The 26,003-nt window shown below is 33.6% G+C and overlaps 1 long non-coding RNA gene across 1 annotated transcript; it reads left to right on the forward strand.

Annotated features, from left to right (window-relative positions):
• Window positions 1-21,285: 21,285 nt before the first annotated feature.
• Window positions 21,286-24,110, forward strand: LOC121213815 (uncharacterized). The gene is made up of 5 exons (XR_005909258.1): window positions 21,286-21,497; window positions 21,612-21,686; window positions 21,817-21,860; window positions 23,046-23,130; window positions 23,877-24,110. It is a non-coding gene; the product is annotated as an uncharacterized lncRNA (long non-coding RNA).
• Window positions 24,111-26,003: the final 1,893 nt, after the last annotated feature.

Raw genomic sequence — 26,003 nt, forward strand, 5'->3', positions numbered from 1 at the left:
TTACATATATATATTTGTATTACTTCTATTTTCATAATTTTTATGAATATCTATACACATATATATTTTTATGAATATATACACATACTTATGTGTCCCCTTTTTTATATATATGTAAATCTCCATATATTTTACATATGCATATAAATTCATATTTTTATATATTTTATAATACATACACGTACGTATACTTTCATATTTTATAATTCTCGCATACATACATACTTATATCTATAAATATTATAATGTTATTCATTAATCATTGTTTCATTTGATGGTAATTTATTCATTTATTTACATGCTCTTTATTATTTTACATAAGTGCTTTATTTATTTTATTTTATTTTATTTTATATTGTTTCACATATTATTGATTTGTTTTTTTATTTATTTTATTTAGTTGTTATGGCCTGTATTATTTTTATATACATTTTCGTATCTATCATGGTGTCACCACGCATATCGATAATGGAATTAGTTTCCATCCCTTTTTTATAACGACTATATATGTTGTTTTGCTCGGTATGACAAAATTTGTTTTTTTAAAGATGGCATTTCGTGTTTAGATTCATGAGGATCGTACCCTAACTTACTGGGTTTCAATTTTCACGATAAATCTAAATGCACGAATCCTTTTAAACTCAAATTTTAAATGATCTCGGGATTTAAAAAAAATCGCGTCCTAACTTACTGGTCGTGATCTCGTTTTTAAAATCCGAGATGGCTAAATTTTTTTAAATAAGTATTTTTCATTCGCGTATCGGGAATTCGAGACATTGTGTCCTAACTTACTGGATATGATTCTCTTTCTCGAATAACGTGAAATATGTTTCTTTTCTAATTTTTTTTATTTTATTTTAACACGAGGATCGTATTTTTAATTTTTCCAAGGTTCTCAATTTTTTGACATTAAGACATTAAGTAATCAACTAGGTACCAATTTTGGGCGTATCGAGGGTGCTAATCCTTCCTCGTGCGTAACCGACTCCCGAATCCGTTTTCTGAATTTCGCGGACCAAACTTGGTGTTTTAATAAAATCAAACCGTTTATTAAAAAAGACCACTTTTCGAGGTGATCCAATCACACCTTATAAAAAGGATTGGTGGCGACTCCTGTTTCATTTTTTTTAAAACCCAAGTCGACCCCGTTTTGTCAAAAAATGGTGTCAACAGCTTGGCGACTCCGCTGGGGAAGAAACACGAGAGTCAAGCCATGAGTTGATTACTTTTTGTCTTTTTGTCAAAAATCAAAAACTTAGTTTAAATATACGATCCTTTCATTGTATTTTTATCTTTATTATGATCTTCGTCATTATGATTCATAATTGCTGTGTTTAAGTTCAGATTTATTTTTGCACATTGCATTGCATGACCGTTGGTCACACCCTTTTTAAGTGGGAGTGAGAAGCTACGCCTTCGTGAGGTTTTCACCTCCGCATGGGATAGTGAATCGCTTTCGGGATACATCCGTACCTATGTCTTCGTGAGATTTTCATCTCCGCATGGCCATAGGGAAATGTATTCCCCTGAACTGAACTCAGTCCGTATGAGCCTATAATGGGGGAGGATCGAGGAATCTGCTGGTTCGGGTACCCTTACTTTAGAACCAACCCTCATATAGTAGACTTAGGAACTTAACCTAGGTAGAGCCACTCCAAACCCCTAGTATCTACCCGATTAGGTACTTTTTGTTTTCCTTGTTCGCTTCTGTTTTTAACCGATCTTGTTTTGTTTTGATTATGTTTGCATTGCATTTTAGGAAAGAGATATGGATTCAAATCCAATTACTAAATTAGAAAGCTTGTCATGGAATACGAATTCCTTGATAAAGTGGAAAACAATACGACTTCCCAAACCTATTCTGAGAAACACAAGAATGGCGATGGAAGAGTTCGTGACCTTGCTTGGTGGCCTGGGGATTCGAGACGATTGTCCAAAAGCCTTCAACAAGCTGACGAGCCTTATGAAGATGGGCAGATGATGGATCGCAACCAGGATCAAGAAAATGAGCTAGCAATGGCATCTATTGGTGAGATTACCTCAAACATGCGGATGAAGAAAAAAAATCGATGTTGTTTCTTGGAATATGAGGGTAAGGTCGTACATGTATCCGTTTTATGTAAGGGAATTTGCTTTCTAGAAAAGTTTCTTAAATGTAATCAGAATCAACGTCTCTTTAGACATTCATTTCATGCATTTGCATTACATTGCATCATATGCATTAGATTTTCACGAAGTGACCCTAATTATGTAAAATTATTTCAGCTAATCTGGAAAACCAATCAACCAAACATCCTTACGGTACTCGTCGCAAAGCCAAAGAAATGGATCAAAGATTAGAGAAACTGGAGCAAACGCAAAAAGAGATGCAAGACCAGTTACAGGTGCAAATGAAAGAACATATGGAAAAGATCCAGAAAGACATGGCACAAAAGATGAAGGAGTCTCAGGATGAACTAATGACTAAATTGACGCAATTAATAACCAAGGGAGTGGATAAAAGGAAAAATCCTATGGTTTGCGATGAAGAAGGAAACAATGATGAGCCACTTTTTTCTCCAGGATACACGCCACCACAAGCGCAAATTCAGATTGAACCACATCCACGAAGATCTTCTGTCTCGATTAGACCTCAGCACTTTCAAGGTGACGCTTCAATACCGAAGAACCTTCAGGTCAGATCTGGTTCTAATCCTGACGATAATCTGGTTGTCCCGGACTTCGATGAAGTAGTGGAGAAAGACAAGATGAAGGAGGAGTTACCAAAGCAGTTTGAGGAGAAATGGAAATGGATTGAAGAGAAGTTTAGGGCGATAGAAAGTATCGACGGCATTCTTGGAATAGATGCGAAAGATCTGAGTTTAGTTCCGGATTTGATACTTCCTTACAAATTTAAGATGCCGGAATTCGAGAAATATAATGGGACCAGCTGCCCAGAAGCTCATATTACTATGTTCTGTAGGCGTATGGCCGGATACGTCAACAACGACCAACTGCTCATACACTGCTTTCAAGATAGCCTCACAGGGGCAGCGTCTAAATGGTACAATCAATTGACGCGTATCCAGATTAGCTCTTGGAAGGATTTAGCACAAGCCTTTATGAAACAATACAGTCATGTAGCTGATATGGTCCTTGACAGAATTACCCTTCAAAATATGGAGAAAAAGCCTAATGAAAGTTTTAGGCAATACGCACAAAGGTGGAGGGAGGTCGCTATCCAAGTTCAGCCGCCACTCCTAGAGAAAGAAATGACGATGCTCTTCATCAATACATTGAAGGCCCCGTTCATCACCCACATGTTAGGAAGTGCTTCGAAGAGTCTTTCAGACATAGTCATGAGTGGTGAAATGATTGAAAATGCCGTGAGAAGTGGAAAGATTGATGCTGGAGAAAATAATAGGAGGTCAGACTTAAAGAAGAAGGAAAATGAGGTGAGCAATGTGAACACCTACAACAAATCGATTACACAGCCAAGAAAGGTGATTACTAGTCAGCAAGGTTCATCTAGACAAGAATCGTATGCGAAGCAAGGCACTGAGAACCTTCAATTCACGCCAATTCCGATGTCATATAAGGAGTTGTATCAAAGCTTATTCAACGCACGTATTGTCGCCCCTCTCTACACGAAACCTCCACAGCCACCGTACCCCAAATGGCACGATGCGAATGCACATTGCGAATATCATGCGGGAAATACGGGGCATTCCATAGAGAACTGCATAGCCTTCAAGAAACTGGTTGAAAAGCTCATCAACATGGGTGTAGTCAAGTTTGGTGATTCATCTAATGCAGAAAATTCGCCACCCAATCATGATTAATAATGGGATGAACGCAATATATGAGAAAGTGTTGGGAAGTCTTCACATCAATACCATATATGAAGGCATAATTGAAAAGGGATCTTGTTAGATGTCCGCCTTTATAAACCTGGAGTGCTCCAAGCAATGGGCTTGTAGAAGAAATCTCTGTAGTTTTTAGAGCTTATTTAGAGTAATGTTCAGAACATTTTTGCTGTTTTTAGCCTGGAGCGATAGAAATTCCTTTGTGAAATAGGCTAATGTCTGAACGTTATTATTCTAATAAAATACATCTTTGCGTTCCTTTTTGAGCCAATATTCTTTCATTCTTTTTGATTATTTCAGTCTGTTGGATTTTCTTCCACAACGTTCATTCATAATCATATCGTAAATAATCATTCATAAATTTATACATTCTTTTGTATATTCCTCGGTGCTTATTATGAGTCCTCAGATATCAATAACATGAATGAAACTGCTACAAACTCAGATTTTCCACTTGAGTGAGGCATGTGCTTAGATGGATCTCATGACTTTGGAAATGACATAGATAGTAGCTTACCCCCAAACTTGTTGAGGATGGTAGAACAAAAGGATAAACAGATCCTACCTCTCAGTGAATCATTAGAAATTGTGAGCTTGATGAAGACTAGAATTAACCTGCCTACAGAGACGAAAAATTCAAAGATGTCTTTATGATCATACCAGGGTATGCCTCGATTCTTATAATAAAACCTGCACAACAGCACGATGTCAGAAATTTACAGTGCGAACGATGCAATTCTCTGCCGGGGCAATACCGTTCTCGTCAATTCAGCATAGCTTTGCCCGTTTGAAGTCGAGTTTCTATTCCTTCAAGATGTTGCTGGATTTTATCCCGATGGAAGAAGAAGATCAAAAGTTTCCAGTTGTAGTTTTGCCCTAAAAGGCTCTAAAGGAAATTCGATATCGGAGAAGATCCTTTGAAGGGGATAACAAGGACTTGTCCAATCCCAAGAGTTTAGATCCGATTCAAAAAACAAGGGAAAAGGAAAAGAAAAACAAAATCAAAATCAAAAATAAAAATAAAAAGAAAAGAGAAACCAATCAAAGTCAAAATAAAAATATGAAAAGTAAAGAAAAGAAAAGAAGAGGCCAAGGCGAAAAGCCAAAAAGGGCGCTTTGTGACCAAAAGTGGTTTTGAGTTGAAAACCGAAAAAGGACGACTCAAATTTTGAGCACAATGGGGCATGGACATCACCATTATCGAAGACTTCTAATGGGCATTGCTTCACTATTGAGATCATTAAATTACTTCATCAAATGGATAAAAGCTACAGCATGCGTCAATGTCATCATATGCCAATATAGAATTCCAGAGACGATGGTATGGGAAAATGTATTGAACTAGAATGACAACATGATAGTTGAGGGCTGTAATCAGTTCAAAATCAGACATCACAGTTTGTCACTGTATTATAAGACAATGAAGTTCAAAAAAGAAAAAGATGAAGAATGAAAATGGAAAATGAAAAAAGTAAAATGGAGAGGCTAAGGGGAAAACCCGCAAAGGGCGCCTTAGGCCAAAGGGGATCTGAGCTGAAAACCCGAAAAGGGCGGCTCAAATACTGATCAAAATGGGGCATGAGGTGATATAAGCTGCTCAAGTTTTGAGGCATGTGTTGATCTTACCATGCCTGAATCAACAGGAAAGGATATGCAACATCTTGGAACATTGACAGAATATTGTAGATCTCCTAAACACATGTCCAACTCAAAAGGGTCTTCAGAAAGTTTGTATAGAGAAGTTCAAGCTGTGATATCTGGGGCACCCAATTCTCATGTTACTCTTGGAATACTTTTTCTTTCTTTCCAAGATATACATTCCCAATTAATTCTTTTGTTGTCCTTCTTCACTATTTTCGATAATTTGTTCTTTCGAGCTATGCTCAGAACCAACTTTATTCTTATCCATTGTTATGACCTTTTTGCAAGCATTAGAATAATGATTAATGGACTAATAATACTTTCACAAAGGAAGTTTTGCATATTACTCTGAAAAGTTTCTAAATAATATAGGAACCTGAAACAGGACTATTGTTTAGAACATGCCAAATTTGAAGGTTGGAAATTTGAGAAGGAAGAGTCTAAGTTTGGACTTTCTCTTTGGATTTTGTTGACAAATGCATTGATTGAACAAAAGGACAAGATGTCGTGTCAATGAAAAATCTTAAATAAACAAGCAAGCAATGATCACTAGGCAATAGGAAGAGGTTACCTCGGAGAAGAGAGCCTTCATTTGTGCATGAGTCTTTGAAGCGACACCCTGGAAATGGTGTAAGGGGGACCAGAAAGATTAAGATCCTATATCCTTGAATTGTGATAAAAGAGGATTGAGGAAAAACCATATTTCTACCCTTGGATTGTAGAGGGAGAATGATCGTACAAATTTTGTGCCCTAGTGGATTAAACTTTAAGGTTTACCGTGAGGGCAATCGGATTAAGTGATTCTTTGGATATGCTAGCCGAGCAAGAAGGTGGTATAGCACGTCAGTAATAAAGCCTTAATATGCTTTCGTGTGATGATAACCTAAGCATTAAGGAATCATTTTCATGACATTTTGCATGTCATTCATACACATCTAGTTAGGAGCATTTGATTCGTTCTGATCATGTCATCCTAATCTCTAGGCACAATTAGGTTCGTAAAATAGAACATACAGGTCATGTTCCCTAGAGAACAAATCAGTGAACATCGAAAACAAAGCCTCGCCTTCATTGGTTGCAGTGGAGCTGGTTAAAGAAGCAGATCTTGCCTTCCAGCGTTAACAACGAAGCAGATCGAAAACAAGCCTTGCCTTCATTGGTTGCAGTGGAGCTGGTTAAAGAAGCAGATCTTGCCCTCCTGCATTAATAGCGAAGCAGATCGAAAATAAAACCTTGCCTCCATTGGTTGCAATGGAGCTGTTTAAAGATAGCAGATCTTGCCTTCCTGCATTAACAACGAAGCAGATCGAAGACACAAACCTTGCCTCTCTCGGTTGTGGTGGAGCTGGTTGAAGACAACAGATCTTGCCTTCCTGTATTGACAGCGAAGCAGGTCGAAAACACAAACCTTGCCTCTCTCGGTTGTAGTGGAGCTAGTTGAAGATAGTGGATCTTGCCTTCCTGTACTGACGGTGAAGCAGATCGAAGAAACCAGATCTTATCTCCCTAAGCAGTAGTGGAACAGATCGCATCAAGTCTTATCTCCCTAAGCAGCAGTGGAGCAGACGAAAGAATAAATCCTATCTCCCTGAAGTTACAGTGGAGCGGATTAAAAACCATAAATCTCATCGCCATAGAGTTGCAGCAGAGTAGATTGAAGCCGTATCTCTCTGAATTGCAATAAAATGGATTGAAGCTATAAGCCGTATTTCTCTGAAGATGCCGTGAAGAGGATCGAAGAAAAAGGACGCAATGGACTAGAATGAAGCTATCTGAAGAAGAAAAGCACCAAGATGTTAAGACTCGGCGAGACCGGGCAAAATTGGTCTCTCTTAGTCTTTGCTCTATTCTCGTTACACGACAATAAGCAAAGAGGGGCAGCTGTAAGAGCCCATTTTTGCCCGAGGCCCGAAACCAATACAGACCCAAAGCCCAATCTGAACCAGCCCAAACCCAAGACCAAAACAGACCTAACCCCTAACCCTAGCCTAGCGCCGCACGTCCTTGCCCCTGGCCTTCTCACCTGCTCCGCCGTTCACCTGCTTTCTGCCATTTGCCCAACTGCCCGCCTGCAACATAGAGCAAACAACACACAAGCACTAGAAGACAACAGAAACAATAAAGAAATAGAAGTTTAACAGTTTTAAAGATTTGGCTATATAAGCCGAACACAACCATTGTAATAGGGGGGAAAAAATCGATCTGGTCCTTTGCAAAAAAAAGAGATATCTTTTTGTAACTCTTTGCAAGATTGGAAGAAAACAGAAAGAAAAAAGGTCGTTTTTTCGTTTATCTTATTTTATTTTATTTCGAAACAAAAATAAAAAAAAGGAGGCATTTTTACCTTTTTTGCCGTCACCGGAGCGTTCGGGAGGTCGAGGAGAGGCATCGGAGAGAAAAAGGAGAGACTTTTGGTCTCCCTACCGCCGTGCACGGCGGCGCCGGCGCCGGCGACCGGTGGCCAGCACGGTGGCTCTTGCCCAGGCCCTTGACCGGAGAAGAGAGAGGGGGAGAAAGAGTTCTGAAATTTTTTTTTTAAAAGAGGGATGAAATGATTTTTTTTAGGGGGGTTTGATTTATATAAGGATCCAAAACGGCGCCGTTTTGGAAGGGTCAGAAAGCCCCTAAAACGACGCCGTTTCTGCATAAGACCCGAGACCCGACCCGTCTGCCTTAGGGGATCCGCGTGTTTTAACGGAAGGGCTAATTGCGCGTTTAGCCCTTCCGCTTTTTTAATACTTTTAAAATTAGGTTCTTTTAATTTTTTAAAATTTACCCAAAATTTTTTCCGTATTTTCAACTTCGTCCTTACTCGAACTAGGCCGTTTTAAAGGAAGGGTAATTTTCTTTGATGGACCCTCCATGTTACATGCGTGTTCAGATCAATCCCTCCCCTTTCGTTTATTTGCGCTTTGAACTCCCCGAATCTTGTTTAATGTTTAATCTGATCCTTTAGTGATTTTGTTTATTTTCTTTACAAATTTTATATTATTATTGTTATTGCATTATTATTATTATTATAATTGCTTTTATAGATATATTCATATATTATTATATATTTCTACATATACTTATACACATTTTTTTTGTAATATATATATACATAAACATACCTTTTATAATTTATTTATACATGCATATATATTTATAATACACATACATATTTCTAATCTTCGTAAATAGTACATATTTTTACATATATATATTTGTATTACTTCTATTTTCATAATTTTTATGAATATCTATACACATATATATTTTTATGAATATATACACATACTTATGTGTCCCCTTTTTTATATATATGTAAATCTCCATATATTTTACATATGCATATAAATTCATATTTTTATATATTTTATAATACATACACGTACGTATACTTTCATATTTTATAATTCTCGCATACATACATACTTATATCTATAAATATTATAATGTTATTCATTAATCATTGTTTCATTTGATGGTAATTTATTCATTTATTTACATGCTCTTTATTATTTTACATAAGTGCTTTATTTATTTTATTTTATTTTATTTTATATTGTTTCACATATTATTGATTTGTTTTTTTATTTATTTTATTTAGTTGTTATGGCCTGTATTATTTTTATATACATTTTCGTATCTATCATGGTGTCACCACGCATATCGATAATGGAATTAGTTTCCATCCCTTTTTTATAACGACTATATATGTTATTTTGCTCGGTATGACAAAATTTGTTTTTTTAAAGATGGCATTTCGTGTTTAGATTCATGAGGATCGTACCCTAACTTACTGGGTTTCAATTTTCACGATAAATCTAAATGCACGAATCCTTTTAAACTCAAATTTTAAATGATCTCGGGATTTAAAAAAAATCGCGTCCTAACTTACTGGTCGTGATCTCGTTTTTAAAATCCGAGATGGCTAAATTTTTTAAATAAGCATTTTTCATTCGCGTATCGGGAATTCGAGACATTGTGTCCTAACTTACTGGATATGATTCTCTTTCTCGAATAACGTGAAATATGTTTCTTTTCTAATTTTTTTTATTTTATTTTAACACGAGGATCGTATTTTTAATTTTTCCAAGGTTCTCAATTTTTTGACATTAAGACATTAAGTAATCAACTAGGTACCAATTTTGGGCGTATCGAGGGTGCTAATCCTTCCTCGTGCGTAACCGACTCCCGAATCCGTTTTCTGAATTTCGCGGACCAAACTTGGTGTTTTAATAAAATCAAACCGTTTATTAAAAAAGACCACTTTTCGAGGTGATCCAATCACACCTTATAAAAAGGATTGGTGGCGACTCCTGTTTCATTTTTTTTAAAACCCAAGTCGACCCCGTTTTGTCAAAAAATGGTGTCAACATTCTATACATATTTGATGCATTTTGTATCACATGAGTTGCTGAAAAAATTTTCATTTCTCAAGATTTGACATAATAATCAATGCTATTAACATTGAAACCGGAATCTAGAATTTTAAACTTCTAAAATTAACCCTAAACGAAAATTTATCCCATAAGAAACAACACAAGCTTCATATATATATATATATATATGAAAAAACTCAAAGAATAGACCAAAGTAATGAACAAGGCTGAGAAGAGGCTCAAACTGTTGAGGAAGAAGCTTTAGTCCCTCAAGTTAGTGCCTAGTTTGGAAGATTCAGAGCACTCTGCGGCAGTTTCTTATATTTCATCCACAAGCAGTTCAGGTACCAAAAACCCAGAAAGAACAGCTTCCAAGTCTCAAAATGTAGTTCCAAGAATTTCAAAAAATATGGAGGAAAATGCATCAGACACCACTACATCTATACCAAGCTTTAAAATTTCTTTCAGCAGAGAAAATTGTTTTTCTTCATGTGAAAACTCCAGTTCTAAATCGAGTCCATAAAGATCCAAAAGTTGATGACACAAGGACAAGGTAATAGAACACAAAGTGACAGAATTTCTCTCGCGCATTGAAACATAAATGGGGGAATGCAGGTAATAGAACTATGATGCAGCTATGATACAGTAAAATCCTTATTAAAAATTAAAAGTCTAATAATTCCATGGGAACCTTACCAAATACAGATTTTAGATTTCAACATATACAGATTTCAGAAGCTCACTCTTCAGCAAATAAATCATATAGGACTTTAATTAAGGACTTCATATAGGACTTCAGCAAATGAAAATTTTATGAAAAAATTAAGTAATTAAATGTAATTAATTACTATTAATATGTTTTTCCACTCAGAAAACATATGTTTGATAATTAAAGAACATAATGAAAAAAAATAGAATACGGACAATGGTTTTGTGATTCAACCTTGAGAACTTCCAAGTTTGGGCAACTTTGTATTAACAAGCAGTGATCTTCTGTGTCGAGTAATGCATAAAGGAGATCCAATTCTTTAAACAACGGTGCAAAAGGAAACACAATTGGCATTTCATTCTTCCCCATGTAGGTTAAACCCAAACGACATAACCTCGAGGGGAATGTTACAGCAGCATACCCATCAAGTTGGTTGTAGGAAGAACCACCGTTGAATTCTTCTAAAACAGCAGCAGCATGAAAGAAACCGACGAGATCTAAAATTTCACAATCACTAATTTTCACAGAGACCAAATTACGACAATTTCTGGCAATAAGTTGGAGATCTTCAAAACCAACTTTTACAAGATCCGTCATGTAAAAGTTTAAAGTCTCAAGAACTGAATTATTCATCGCAATCTCATGAATCCATCGACCATATTTCTCAATAATTGAGCTGTCTTCCAAGAACAAGGTTCTTAATTGCCTACGCCAACATGTAAAGAAATAAATCATATGAAAGAACCAAGGTAGTTTGTCTGTCAGATTCTACTCCTACTGATGTTTATGAGGCTATGACTCATTTTCATTTGCAAGGTGTTGTTTACAATGAGTTGCAGGCTCTTATCAACAAAAACCCTTGGATTTTATGTCCTCTTATTGCAGCACATGGTCTATAGGACTGCCAGTATCAAAGGAAGCCATTTTCGCTAGCATCAAATACTAACAAATTTAACTTCTAACTAGATAAGTAATAAATTGCGACCAACGACAAAACCATGGATTAAACTACATTTGACTACATTTGATGCTGTTAGAACATCAAAAGCATGGATTAAAATCTAAGTTGCGACCAACGATACAGTGGTAACTACAGAAGACTGTAGGCACAGATCAGTGAGAGCAGAGGTGACATTCAGCATAAACAGGGGCCAAAATCTTTCTAACTATGGACAAGAAACCGATTCACAAAACTATGGACAAGAAACCAATAACATAAAGGAACTAACCCAGAAACCGATTCACAAAACTATGGACAAGAAAATATACCTTTCTAAAGCAAGTCCGCGAAGAAAGTCTGCCCAAGACAAGCCAAACACCACAGCCAAACTAGTAGAAAACCCAAGCAAGAGATCTCAGACAAAAACAAGCAGAAAATCCCCAAATTAATTTATAAAAGGAAGAAGAAATCAAGGGGGAAAAAGAGCCCGAAACCAGATCAAGGGAGAACGAAAGGGAGAAGGGAGAACGAAACCAGATCGGTGTAGAGAGGAGAAGGGAGAATGAAAGGGAGAACGAGGGTGTAGAGAAGGGAGAACGCCGAAAATTCCAGAAAATGTCTTACTGATTCCAAATCGGTAAGACGTTTTCCATAAATTGGGGCCTTTTTTACCCGTGTTTGTAAAACATTTTCCCTTAGGATTTCATTTTACACCAATCAAACATTGGAAAATCCGTAAAATATTTTCCGGAAAATATTTTCCACCAATCAAACAGAGCCTAAACAAATCTAAGAATTTTTTTCGCTGCAACGTTTTCACCAGAATAATGTGTTTTATGAAACAAGCAACTGAAGCGTTATAGTTATATAAAAATGAGTTATAAGCAAATATTTTAAGATGCTCTCGCACATTTTTGTGACAATCATTCTTACTAAAGACCTAAGGCTAAGTTATAATTTCATTTTTTTATATCCAAAATAATATTTATTTTGAAAAAAAATGGTTGAAGTTTCAATTTATCAAAGTAACCTTCCATATTCGGCCGTAACGTCTAAGTCATGTTTGTGGTGTTACAGGTTTTTATCTACTAAACTACTAATTTTTAATTTAACAACATTTAATATACTAATCATTATTTTAGTGTGTAGGTTGATTTATGTTTTTGTCAAGCTTATATTTATAAATGGTGATTAAACTTGTATTAGATGATAACTTATTAAAAAATAAGTATACTACCCCCAAAGTCACTCAATTATTAGTAAATTTACACTTTGGTCACTCAATTTAAGAAAAAAACCTTACAAATTTGTCATTAAATTATTCAAAATTTATCATTTAAGTCATAGGGTTTTTAAGTTGGTAATGGATGTTAAATTTGGGAACAAGTAAATTTACAATTTGGTCGCTTAATTTAGAAAAGTTACGAATTGGTCATTGAAGTATTAATAAGTTAACAATTCAAAAATTTGGTTGCTTAACACCTTTGCACCATTATCCCCTAACCCAATAATCCAAATTGTATCAGTAACAACTCAAGTCCCAAATCCTATTTAAGTCATTGTCAACCCCATGCCCCACTTCTAACCTAGCCAATTTAACAACCCTTCATTCTTAACCCACTCACCATTTCCCTTTTGGCCAAAACCATAACCCAAGAAAATCCACAGTCAAGGTATTCATACATCCTTACCCTAAGCCAAGAATCAAATATCACCACAACTACAATCAAAGAAAACAAATAATAAAGAAAGAAAGAAAATAAAAAAGGAAGAAAGTCTCTTACTTTAGTGATCCCTAAACATAACCTACGTAAGTAAAGGGGCAAAATAAAATCAAAGTGTAGGGTGTGCCTCACATTAATTGGACATGTTGGAGGCACCTTAGACGAGAATTGATGAGCAACTAAAGAAATGCAAAAATAAGTCTGATGTCGGGACGAGATGCGTTAGCTCGTTGGGATAACGCAATAGACCACGTCGTGATGAGGCAAATGGGACGTTGCGACATCATGACATTTTCTCCTATTTGGCAGCCACGTTTTAAACTTCAAGCAAGAATTTTTCTTCTAGTTAGACTTTGATTATTCCAGGGAAATTTTAGTATGATTAGAACTCTAATCTTAACCTATTTAAAGGGCTTTTTTAATCCTGATTTAGATATGTCAATCAGTAAGGGTTTTTCTTGAGGGCGACAAGATGTATTCGCATATGAGTTTTGATGAGAGTTTTATGGTAATTATGGAGAGTATTTTATACCCGTTTTATGAGTGCCCTATGAGATTTAGAGTTTTTTTACCGATTTGCTCTTTGAGATTTTGAGCTTTATATTTGGCGTTTTGGGCAATGTTCAGGTTGTCCATTTAGGTTATTTTCTCCATATTGTGCTCTCGTCTGTTTACTCATTTAATGAAAAATTAAAGTTTCCATTTCCCATGATTTTTCCCTCTTTGAGGGAAAGAAGGCTTTCCACATAAAATATTTGTGTTTGATTTTCTTTATTTTACTTGTTTGTTGCTTGTATGGGTCGATCCTCAATAAACTAGTATCAAAATTATGGTTTAGCTTTCGCAGATCGACTCATTCGGTGGTACAACAATGATTTTGGATATCAAGAAGTTCGACGGACCACAAATTTCAGTTTCTAGCAGTTTCAAATGATTACGGAGGTAGCTAATATAGCTAAGGACAATGGTGATGATTTGTTGTTTTCCAACATAATCAGGTTGAAGGTGGAGTCATGTCAAATGTCAAGCATGTACCTGATTTAAAGAAGAATCTAATCCACTTTTGGTTTTAAGAACTCGAACGGTTCACAGAGTATTTAAGGTAAGGTTGGTCATAAAAGGGTTATAGTTAAGGTGGAGAGAGTTAATGTTTTCTCTCCTATTCGAGTATTATTGGCCATTGTTGCATTTTACAAATTTAGTTTGAAGACTAGGAGTCCTTCATTTTTTAAGTTTAAGCACGATTTAGACTTGGTTGACATTCTACAAAATTCAAGTTTAGCCTGTGATGGGGCATGAAAAAGGAGGAGTGATAAATACGAGTTAAGGTTGAGAGTTGTGGGGTATGCCTCGCATTTATCAAACACATTGCAGACACCTTAAACGAGAATCAACGAACAACCGAAGAAAGGCTAAAACAGGCCCGACGTCGGAATGAGGTGCATCAGCTCGTTAAGACGATGTGATGGATGATGTCATGATAAGGCGAATGGGATGTTGCGATGTCACGACGTGTTCTCCTATTTGGCAGTCGCATTTTAGACTTCAAGTAGGACTTCTTCTCTAGTTAGATTCTGATTAATCTAGTGGTATTTAAGTATGATTAGAACTCTAATCTTAACCTATTTAAAGGGTCTTTGTAACCCTGATTTAGATAAGACAAGCAATAAAGGCTTTTCTTGAGGGTGACAAGATATAGTCACATATGAGTTTTAGTGAGAGTTTCGTGGTAATTATGAAAAGTATTTTATACCTCTTTTGTGAATGTCCTATGAGATTTAGGGCTTTTTTATCGATTTGCTCTTTGACATTTTGAACTTTGTATCGGGGTTTTGGATAATGTACAAGTTGTAAATTTAAGTTATTTCTTCATATTGTACTCTCATTTGTGTACTCATTTAATGAAAAGCTAAAGTCTCTTTTGCCCATGGTTTTTCCTTCTTTGAGGGTTTTTCGCGTAAAATATGTGTGTTTGATCTTCTCTGTGTTACTTGTTCGTTGTTTATATGGGTCGATCCCCAACATGGAGAAAAAAGAATTAAAATATAAATAAAAAAGAGACTCAAGTGTACTAGATTAAATTCATATGTGGTGTGTTTTTAAATTCCTTTAAAATTTTCTTTTGGAGATTATATTTGGCATGAATCACTCTTGTTATGAATATCTACTTATTTTGATTTTGAAAAGAATAGAGAAAGATTAGATTATTAGATTATATTATGCATGAAATTTGGATGCTTAAAGACTTGATTAACTATTTAATTCATGATTACTAAATATGTTAATGTAACACCCTAAACCCGGCCTAGACGTTGTGGCCGAATCTGGTAATGTTACAGTAAAGGGTTTTGGAAACAGTGCATGTTCATTAAAGCTTTGTAACCCATTTTAGTTTACACACATTTTATTGAAAATGTTATTTAATTAATTTATTTGCCAAATCATAATTTACAACAGAAATCTTAAGAATCGTTATATTTTGGAAATCTAGCTCGTATTTTTAAAAAATATTAGTTTTCGTAAAACTGAGGTTGTAGTCAAACATCGCAATAAAAGATTAAAAATGCATCCAATAGTCCTTAATTAAATTTAAACCAATATTTAGAGTCAGTTTACAAACTCGTGATCACCGTGAGACTCCATTATACTGATCTGCCTAAGTCTGTGGATTACTTGGACAGAACGAACAAACAAATGTGAGTTTTCGTAAACTCAGTGCATAATCCAATAGAAATAGACATGCATTACATACAAGTATCACATACACAACCAGATTTAGATTCAGAATCAAATTTTAAGTCCTTTACAGATACAGATACAGATACAGATACAGATACAGATACAGATACAGATACAGATACAGATACAGATACAGATACAGATACAGATACAGATACAGATATGCAGAACAAATATACAGAATCCTACCCCCATCATCTACACACCATGTCTGACATCCCATCACACTATGTGGGGTTAAAAACACCCACCTATTTCTACACACCACATTGTGTCATTACGACACATATAAGATAATACGCAGCCAAGCTGCCAGAATCTAGGCGAAAGTCGCCCAACAAAACACTTCCTTCCCACAGACAAAACCCACCAGTCACTGATAAAGAAATAATAGATACAGTAATATCATGCATAACATGCTCATATACAAAGATCATATGTATATAATTATCAAAATAAACATAAATTTTAGGGTTTAATTAGCCCTTACCGACCCTATGGTAGGCTCACAGTCAATCGGAACGACTTGTATGACCCTAGGGAAAAATTCAGAATTATGGGCCTACATGCCCGTGTGGGCCCACACGCCTAGATTGGCCTTGCCCATGTGGCCCACACGGCCTGGCCCAAAACCCACACACCCGTGTAGCCTACACGACCACACTCACACTACCACACGACTGTGTCTTGCGCATGAACATGCCCTCGTCAACCACAAGGCAGTGTCTCGCACACGGCTAACCACACGGCCAGACACATGTCCGTGTGGCGTCGATAGAATGGTTTTTTGGCTTTCATTGAAACTGGATTTTCTAATTTTCGGGTACACACCTGGTACGATTTCGATGCAAAAACACTCTCGAGCCAAACAACACCTAAAGTCGACATAACAAACCCCCAAAATCAGTTCTAAACCTCAATTTAACCAAAACTATGAAATGAACAATGGTTCAAAACAAGTGCTCAACACTTACTCTACTACCCCGAACGATTCCGACTATGATTTCGCGAGAGGAGAGTCCTGTTCTTCACAATTTGCTGTTGTCAAAAACCCAAAAGAAATCAACTAACGAAACAGACAACAACACTAAAAACAGCATTAAAAGAAACTTCCCTAACTCACAAAGGCCTACTACTGCCACTTACCAAAACATACGAAAGCAGGGAACCAAAAAATCGAGGTTGAGTGACAGGATTTCGATAGGATTTTAGAAGCAAGGAAAAAGAATGGATCCGACTACGATTCCGCGAGAGGAGAGTCCCATTCTTCACAATTTGATGCTGTCAAAAACCCAAAAAAAAAATCAACTAACGAAACAGACAACAACACTAAAAACGATATTAAAAGAAACTCCTCTAACTCGCAAATCCCTACTACCGCCACTTACCAAAACGTACGAAAGCAGGGAACCAAAAAATCGAGGTTGATTGAAAGGATTTCAGAAGCAAGGAAAAAGAATGAATTTTTTGCCAGTCACAAAAAAAGAACGTCAAAACTTTAGAGAGAGAGAGAAACAAAATAAAAATAAAAGATTTAATTTTAATTGGCACTATCCCACTACATCCTCAACCACCCAATCGCCTCAGAATTCTAATTCCACTGAAACTCTATCACAAAACCAAGCAAACATAAAAACCATGCTCACACAAAGATTTGAACACAAGACTTCCAACACACCAACTCGCTTACCACTCAAACCATCAAGCTCATTCTGATATAAATTAACAGAAAATTTTATATAAGTCCACTCAACAAGGGTAAGGCTTGGATTTAAAATAAAAAAATTTGACAAAGGTGAGACTTGAACCTAAGACCTCACACACACACCTAAACATTTAACCACTGAAGCAGATACACATTAATGTTAAATATTTACAGAAACAAAAATAAATTATTCAGGGTGTTACATCTAAAAATTTGAAATTTGATTAAAAATTATATGAAGTATTGAGTTTGCTTTAGAAAAGGAATAATTTAAAAAGAAAGTTATGATCTTCAGAAAATGATAATTTCACCTAAATCTTGTTATAAATGATGCACTTGAGGTTGTAAGATTTTTAAACTATGAGTGAGTATAGCTTTGCATTTAAGATAATTTCTTAACTAAAATTATTTGGATAGAATATTACTGATAATGACTTACCAGAGAAAAAAAATCTTTTTCAACTTTTTATGCTTCAAATGTGCTAATGTAGGTGGAATATTATGAAAAGGGTTATAATAAATATTATAAGTTAATATTATATTTACTTGTGATTGAACAAAATAACGAACTATTAATGAAAAATCAAGAAGATCGTCTTATAGGATTTGCTCCATCCCTGAAGCTAGTGCAACGACACATAATAAATTTTTAAAACATAATCATGGACCTATAATAATGATCAAATGAGTGGTCGGAATAATTCTTCTCACCACTAAAAGAGCAAAAATGAAAATAATGTGGAAACAAATAATAGATTGGTGTTGAATCCAATTTGACATACTAGAATGATAATTATGAAAAACTTAAATAATAAAGGGATACTGACATTGTTTTTATGATGTTGATCATTTAAATTCTAGTATGCCAATTTTTAGGAATTATATAATCCAAATTGTGGATTTTGTTGTCACTCATTACTAATATTTAAGTCCATGATTTGATTTTTGATATTTGTACATAGTCTTATGGTCATATCCCTTAAGATTGTATGTAATTTATTAAGATGAAATTTTTGTAAGTATGAATTGTGGCATTGATCAATTAATTCTTGGATGTCTTAGTAATAATAATCACATTAGAGAGGAATTATAAGTCAAACTCAATATTGCAATTTAGATTAATAGTTTCATCCTACATTTTAGCTTTTAATTGTTGTGTATTCATGGTATATTAATACACTTTGCTTAATTTTCCACATATATCTATGCAAAGAAATATTCTTTTATGCATACTCTATAAATTAATAAATTTTATTTGCAATAAGTACATGTGACTTCAACTTTGATTTTATCGTGTTGAGGCTAATGTCCTAGATTTGGTTGTTTCAAATATGGTATTCAAGAATTTTTCTAATTAACATTTATAACTACCTTCTTACTATTTCGATGTTTTCTTCAATATAGTGTTAGTATATTTGTTTGCATGGTATTACCTTTTATGTAGTAAATTCTACTTTAGAAATGCCTAAGTGCTATGAGGTACAAAATGTATGTTATCGAAAAATTGATGTTAGATTATTTCCTATCTGTTACATATATTATATTGGATAATTTTTTTATGAAATAATACCTACTTTTTCACTAGTTTATACTCTCTATATTCGTATGACTGAATCACATGTACATTAAACTAAAATTTTACCAGTCCAAATATATTAATTAACTAGCATGACCGATTAAGCCATCTTGATCAATAATGATGCGACAAATGACAATTTACATGAATATTCATTAAAGAACCTAAAGATTCTTCATTTTAAAGAATTATCATGTGTTGCTTTTTCTCAAAGAAAATGATTTATTAGAACCTCACTAGCAAAAGTTGATTGAATTTCTTACATTTCTGAAAGAAATATGGTCGCATGTATCCATCAAGTGGATGTTTTAGTATATTTTGGTAGTTGCATCTACAAGATAATCACATGTGAGTTATCAGCTTGCAACCTGTCGTTTATGAGATTACTTGTTTAATAATTAGTTTAAAAACAAGACTTTCAAATTATGCAATTGAGATCATTCTTGTTGATGTTGGTAAGTTTGTTACTAGGCTTTAAGTGATTATGGTGTGAGTATCACAAAGTCTATTGTTTATATGTATAAAAAATTTTAGCATTATTATGACTTAAATGCCTCTAGTTAACAGACAAACCACTGCTTTTGAGAATAAAACTTTTTTCATATGTTTAAAGATATGATATTTTACATACTTAGGCACTTGTATCCATCATGTCAATAAGTTAATGATAAATACTCCTCAAGACAATTGGCTTTTGGTCAAGAGCTAAATACAACCTATTTTAGAATTTTTTTAATGTGAGGGTATATGTTCAAGTTGCTCCACCACAATGCACAAAATAGATATTCAAAGAAAAGTTGGGATTATGTATTAGTTATGAGTCTCATTTTATTATTATATATTTTGAATGAGTTGGAGATTTAATTATGACATGATCTGTGATTACTATTTTGATTTAATAGTTTCCTAACATTAAAGGGGAGAGGCGAATAATAGTTCGATGAAATAACTACTTGGAATGAATTATCATTGTCTAGATCTTGATAGGGAGTAATTTGAACTAGAAGTTTAAAAGATAATTCACCTTATTGCAAGTTAATTACCAAATGCATTTATTGATCGAATGAAAATAACCAAGTGTTATATGCTAGCTAATGTTTTGATTTGAATTGAAAGTCCCAGTAGGACAACCTATTAAAATAAATGAAAGAAATGTATGCTTGAAGCATGGTAGATTGATTAGTTCCAAAGATGAAAATTTTCGTAAAGAAAATAAGAAATCTAGATGGACATATAGTGGAGGCGGTTGTTCTGAAAGAGATCCAAGACATAACTAATCATTTAAAACTCCAGAAAAGATTCAGGTACTTGAAGATGAAGCTAGTGAAATGAACATATTTCAATAAGTTTGTCACTATGAGAAAATGTGGAATCAAAATAAAAAAGTTATCGACAATGTTTTTGCATGCAATATTATTGTTGAAATAATAAAACAAAATGAGGATATTGAATAAAATAGTTAAGAAATATAGACATAAAATAAACTAACCAAAATAGAAAGACACAATTCATGTAGAATTAAATTCATTTCCTAATCATAATGTCACACCCCGAAAATCAGATTAGTATAAATTGGGTTGGTGAAACCAAGAGTGGTCGTGTTTTAATTTTTATTTTTTAAATTAATGGGGTGAAAATTTTGCCAAGTAAGTTAATTTGGTTTAGTGGCTAAGTGTTAATTATGTGTTTAAGATCTTGTGATCAAATAATTTCCTTTTATTTTTTGTTATTTTTGTCCTAACCCCTATCCTTGAATGTCTGAATTATGTATTCTTTTCGTTCAACTAATGACAAAAATGAGTTTGTTGATTCAATGGTTAATTATTCTCTTATTTGTTTGGTCCTGAGTTCAAATGGGAATAATTTTTGTTTTAAATTTTGAGAAAAAAATTGATTAGGATAACTAATAGGATTTGGTAGGTGGTTGTTATTTTTTTTAATAATAATAAAAGATAATTCCCTAAAATTTCTCTAGTGTTGTTGTCCATTTCCCCTCACCTTCTTCAACATTATGTAGCTTTTCATTTTTGTTGATTGAAACTCTTCTTTGCCATTTTCCCCTTGTCGGATTTCTCTTTTTCACTCTTTTTCTATTCATTTTTATTTGCATAATAATAACTCTGGTTCTTCAGTGTCATTCTTCCTGTTCATTTGCCGCCATTTAGACGTTTTGTCCAAAATCGTCGCTTTTTTTGTGTTTATTTGTAGTTGTGCAAGTTTTGAGCAGGTTGTCAATGTGTTCTTGATAGAGGTAAGTGTTTTCCTGTCCTCTTTAGTGGTATCATTTATTTGCTTTATTCTTTTCCAAGGAAGGTATGTGAAGTTTTTGTTTTGGTCTGAAGGATTTTGGTTTAATTGATTTCAGATTTGTTTAGGTATGAATTTTGAGACGAAAATTCCTTTGACGATTAGTGAGCCTTAGAAACTACTGTTCTGTTGGGTGAGTAATGGAATGTTTGAAGGGGGATTGATTTTGTCTTTTAGGCCAAATTTCTAACGATTGCGTCTGATTTAGTCATTGAATTTAGTATGACATTTGCTAATTAGTTCGTTCTGAATGTCATTTTTAGGTGCTGAAATTGTGGCGGTTGTGTTAAACTCGAAAAACGGCCAGGTGTGTAACGAAAACCTAAAAAAAAGCAAACGACGTGATGCTGGAAAGCTTACTGTCATGCCACACGACCGTGTGCCATGCCATGTGAGCCACACTGGCGTGTGGGCCCATTTTTCATAAAACTTCATTAGGCCCATATTTGAAGTGTAATTCGAAATTGGTCATTCTGTAGATTCCGAAAGGAGTTATGTAGGTATTATGGACATGAAATCTGATACTTTGCCTTTGTTAATGTTATTTCTGTAATAGCTGATTTTGACCCTATTCGGAACGGTGGTTTCGGGATCACGAATCCGAGTCAGAAAAATATTCTAAAATTATTTTTGGTGTTTATACTGTGTGAATTTGTGTGTGCTAAATTTTCTTTTAAAAGTTTTATCATTTAGATGCTCGATTTAATAAAAAGGGCTTAATCGCGTAAGTTATAAAAGTTGTTAACTATTTATTAAAGTGTTAATTTGCTATTGTCTTTATAGTGTGGGGCCCTTAAAAGGAAATTATTCCATAATTAAAAGAATTGGACGGATATGGCTTTATTTTATAATGGTTTTACATTAAATAATGAAGGTTAAATTTGTAAATATATTCAATATGTTAATAAAATATAAAAACAACATGCATTAGTTCATCTTTATTTTTTTGGACCGAATATAGCTAAAGAAAAAGAAAAAGAATAGGTTTAAGGTTTCGGCACTTTGAAGCTTGAATTTAGGTATGTGTTTAGCTCGGTTTTTGTTAATTTTTACGTTTTTGAGATCGTTGCTTCGAATACTACTAGACTCATGCTTGAAGTTTTGAATTTGGTGATGATTTTGTATTTTACCATTGTTGAAAGCTTGTGATTTTTGTTGTTTGATGTTAGAAAATAAAAGATATGAGATAGATAAACATATGTTGTATTTGAATTTTTGATGATTTTGAGTAATTAGAGCTAAATTGTAAAAATAATAAATTGAGGGACTAAAATGTGAAATAAATGAAATGCATGGAATTATATGAACTTAGTGAATATTCAACCAAGCTATTGTGTAATGAAATTTTGTTTATTTTGTATTTTGTGAAATAGGGACTAATTTGTGAAAAATGTGAATTGTTAGGGGCAAAAGTGTAATTTTCCCAATTATGTGATTATGGATGAATTTGATTGAACATGTGATTAAATAAGTTTAACTTATACTAATTTAGATCAAGAAAAGAGGAAATCGAAATTGGATCGGGGGAAATCTAAAGTTGTGGAATAATCATCTCGGCTTGTTTGTCTTCGTCCGAGGTAAGTCTATAAGAACATAAATGTTGTTAACTTTAAATATTTGTGAATTTGAAATGTTGAATTGAATTTATGTGCATATAAATATGAGATAGCCGAATGTATATGTATATGGAAACAGTATGTATAAGTTTGATTTGATTGAAACTCGACGTACGAAAGTTCTGAGTGAACCAAAGGAATTTCGATAAGTGTTATTGTGTAAGACCCTGTGTGGGACAGCGGCATCGCTACGTGATTACATGTAAGACTACGTGTGGGACGTTGGCATTGTACGATAAATATGATTATTCGAGTATTCTATTTAGTTCTGAATGGTTCAACAAGCATTATCAAGTTGTGATTGAATGTGAAATCGAGCTGAAAGGGTCAGGTAAGTGTTAAGTTCAATGTTAACGAAAATAAAGCAAGCTTGGTATTTGAAATGGTGATATAAATTATACATGAAATAAAGAGAATTATATGTATTTACATGAATGCTCATATTCGACTAAATGATGTATTTGTGATATTAAAAGTGAGAGTAATGTGTGCTTATGAGTATATGTGTATTCAGTCAAATGATGTTAAATTACTAATATTTTTGCGATGTTATATGAATTAGCTAGTATGATAAGAGTAGATGTGATTAAGGGTTACTTGATTTGGTCTAGTTAAATTATATTAGATGTCTTTGAAATGATGTATTTTCTTATGACTTACTAAGCTATTCAAGCTTACTGTGTGTGTGTTTGTTCGTTGTTTTATAGATTTTGGAAACAGGTTACGAGCTCGGGGATCATCAGAGTAATCAGACATACTATCGATCGTTATTTTGGCATTTTCAAAAGTTTAACTTTACTCTTATGGCATGTATAGGCTAGTTTGTGTTTTGAGCTAGTTTTGAATTTGTAAATATTAAGCCATGCAAAAATGGCTATATATGATGCTTAAGTTTAAGCAAATTTCAGTCATGGTATATATATATATATGTGTGTGTGACGTGTTTGGCATATTGTTGATGGTTGAGTAATTCAGTTATGGTTTAAGCCTATTTCGAAAGCAATATGTATATTATAAGTATATGGCGTATTTGGTATATGCATGATGATATAGTCTTGAAAGTTGACATGATTTGCAATTATGGTTTGATATAATTTGATTCAAGGGAATTAGGTATAGTTGATGAATGAGTTCTTATTGATGAATATAAATTACCTTGTGATTTTGTAGTGGTGTTTTAAATCATGGAACTGAATGTCTAGTTATATGTTAACGTTAAATTTTCTTATATTTATGAAGTGTGGATTATTGTTATGGTATGAGAGTTTTACCTTTGGATATGATGATTAATGAATATATGAATATTCGACTATGGTTTTATAATTAAATTGATATATATATTGTAATTAGAATTGGTATTTGGTATAATGAGTCTTGTTTACGAAATTAGTTTTATAAGTGATCTGTGATATGTTACAGTATTAATATTATTATATATATATGTTCGATTTTGGCATGTTTAATGCATTAGTAGATTTGTTTTCTATATTATATATATATAATGATTACGTTTTAGGAGATGTTTTTGCATGTAAATGATAAGTGCTTGATTTACATTTGAAAATGACTAGTACACGAATTAGTAAGATAGTAAATTAATAAATGACATATTTGTGCATATGTATATATATTAGATTATGGAATTAAAAGATGTAATCAACAATAATGTATGATACTTTAGCAAAATGGACTAGTAAAATTGGATAATGTCCGTTTGGGTATATACATATGTGCATAATTGAATTATTATTATTGTTAAAATTTATGTGGTGATTAGCTAAATGTATGAAAGTTGTGTATTGTCCGGTAATGTCTCGTAACCCCATTCTGGCGACAGATATAGGTTAAATGTGCTAAAATTTCTAAAAGTGTGATAGTATGTTATGATATGTATGGTATGTATGATATATAAATACATTTGTTATCTGATTAGTGTTTGCATGTGAAATTTTAAATCTGAAGTGCTGATATTGCATGTGTAACATTCGAGAGCTTGTCTGTTGTATAATCTCTGCTTATGATCTGTAATTTGAGAAATCTATATAAGCATGATTCATTTGTGTGCATCTGAGTTTATTTTTATGTTCTTTATTCGATAAAAAAATTAAAATTTTAAACAATGAAATAAAATTTTTGGTGTTGTTAATTGAGTCTTAATTTAATTGCCATATTATAGGAGGATGTGAGTTTAAGCGCGCTTAAATGAGTTTTATCCTCTTATTTAAAAATTGAAAAAATTATAAATAAATTTAAGCATTATATAGGAAAAATTAACTGATTGAGTTTTGAATATTTTACTTAAAACACTAATCCCTTTTCACATATGACTAACTATTAAAAATATTAAAAAAATGGAGGCTGATATTTTTCCTTTATCATAATGGGTAGGTTTACTTGTTTCTTTCAAGCTATTATTGTCGTAGAATTATAATTTAGTTAGCTACATAAAATTGAAAGGGATTTAAAGGTTTGCAAATGGAGCATGTCAAAGCTAACACTAACACTAACACTAACACTAACACTAGAATATATAATATATATTAAAAATCAAATAGTTTGATGTGATTGGTTCATGCTAGAGAGACTATATATATCTGCTTGCAAAGTCATAAGTCAATAAATTCAATAACCATCTAACAGTAGTCAACTGATATAATTTTAGTGATTGACTTATTATGTAAAGGGTTGAAAAACCAGCATTACCAAATTTAATGGTTTACATTCTTAGCCTTTTAGCTTTTTATTTTTAATTATAATAATAGCGTAAAGCCTGAATAACAAACGTAATTAGTGCGATTCGAATTTAAGTCACATCTAGGACGATGAACATTTGA

This window comes from Gossypium hirsutum, chromosome D01, assembly GCF_007990345.1.
Source record: "Gossypium hirsutum isolate 1008001.06 chromosome D01, Gossypium_hirsutum_v2.1, whole genome shotgun sequence".
NCBI classification, from domain to species: Eukaryota; Viridiplantae; Streptophyta; class Magnoliopsida; order Malvales; family Malvaceae; genus Gossypium; species Gossypium hirsutum.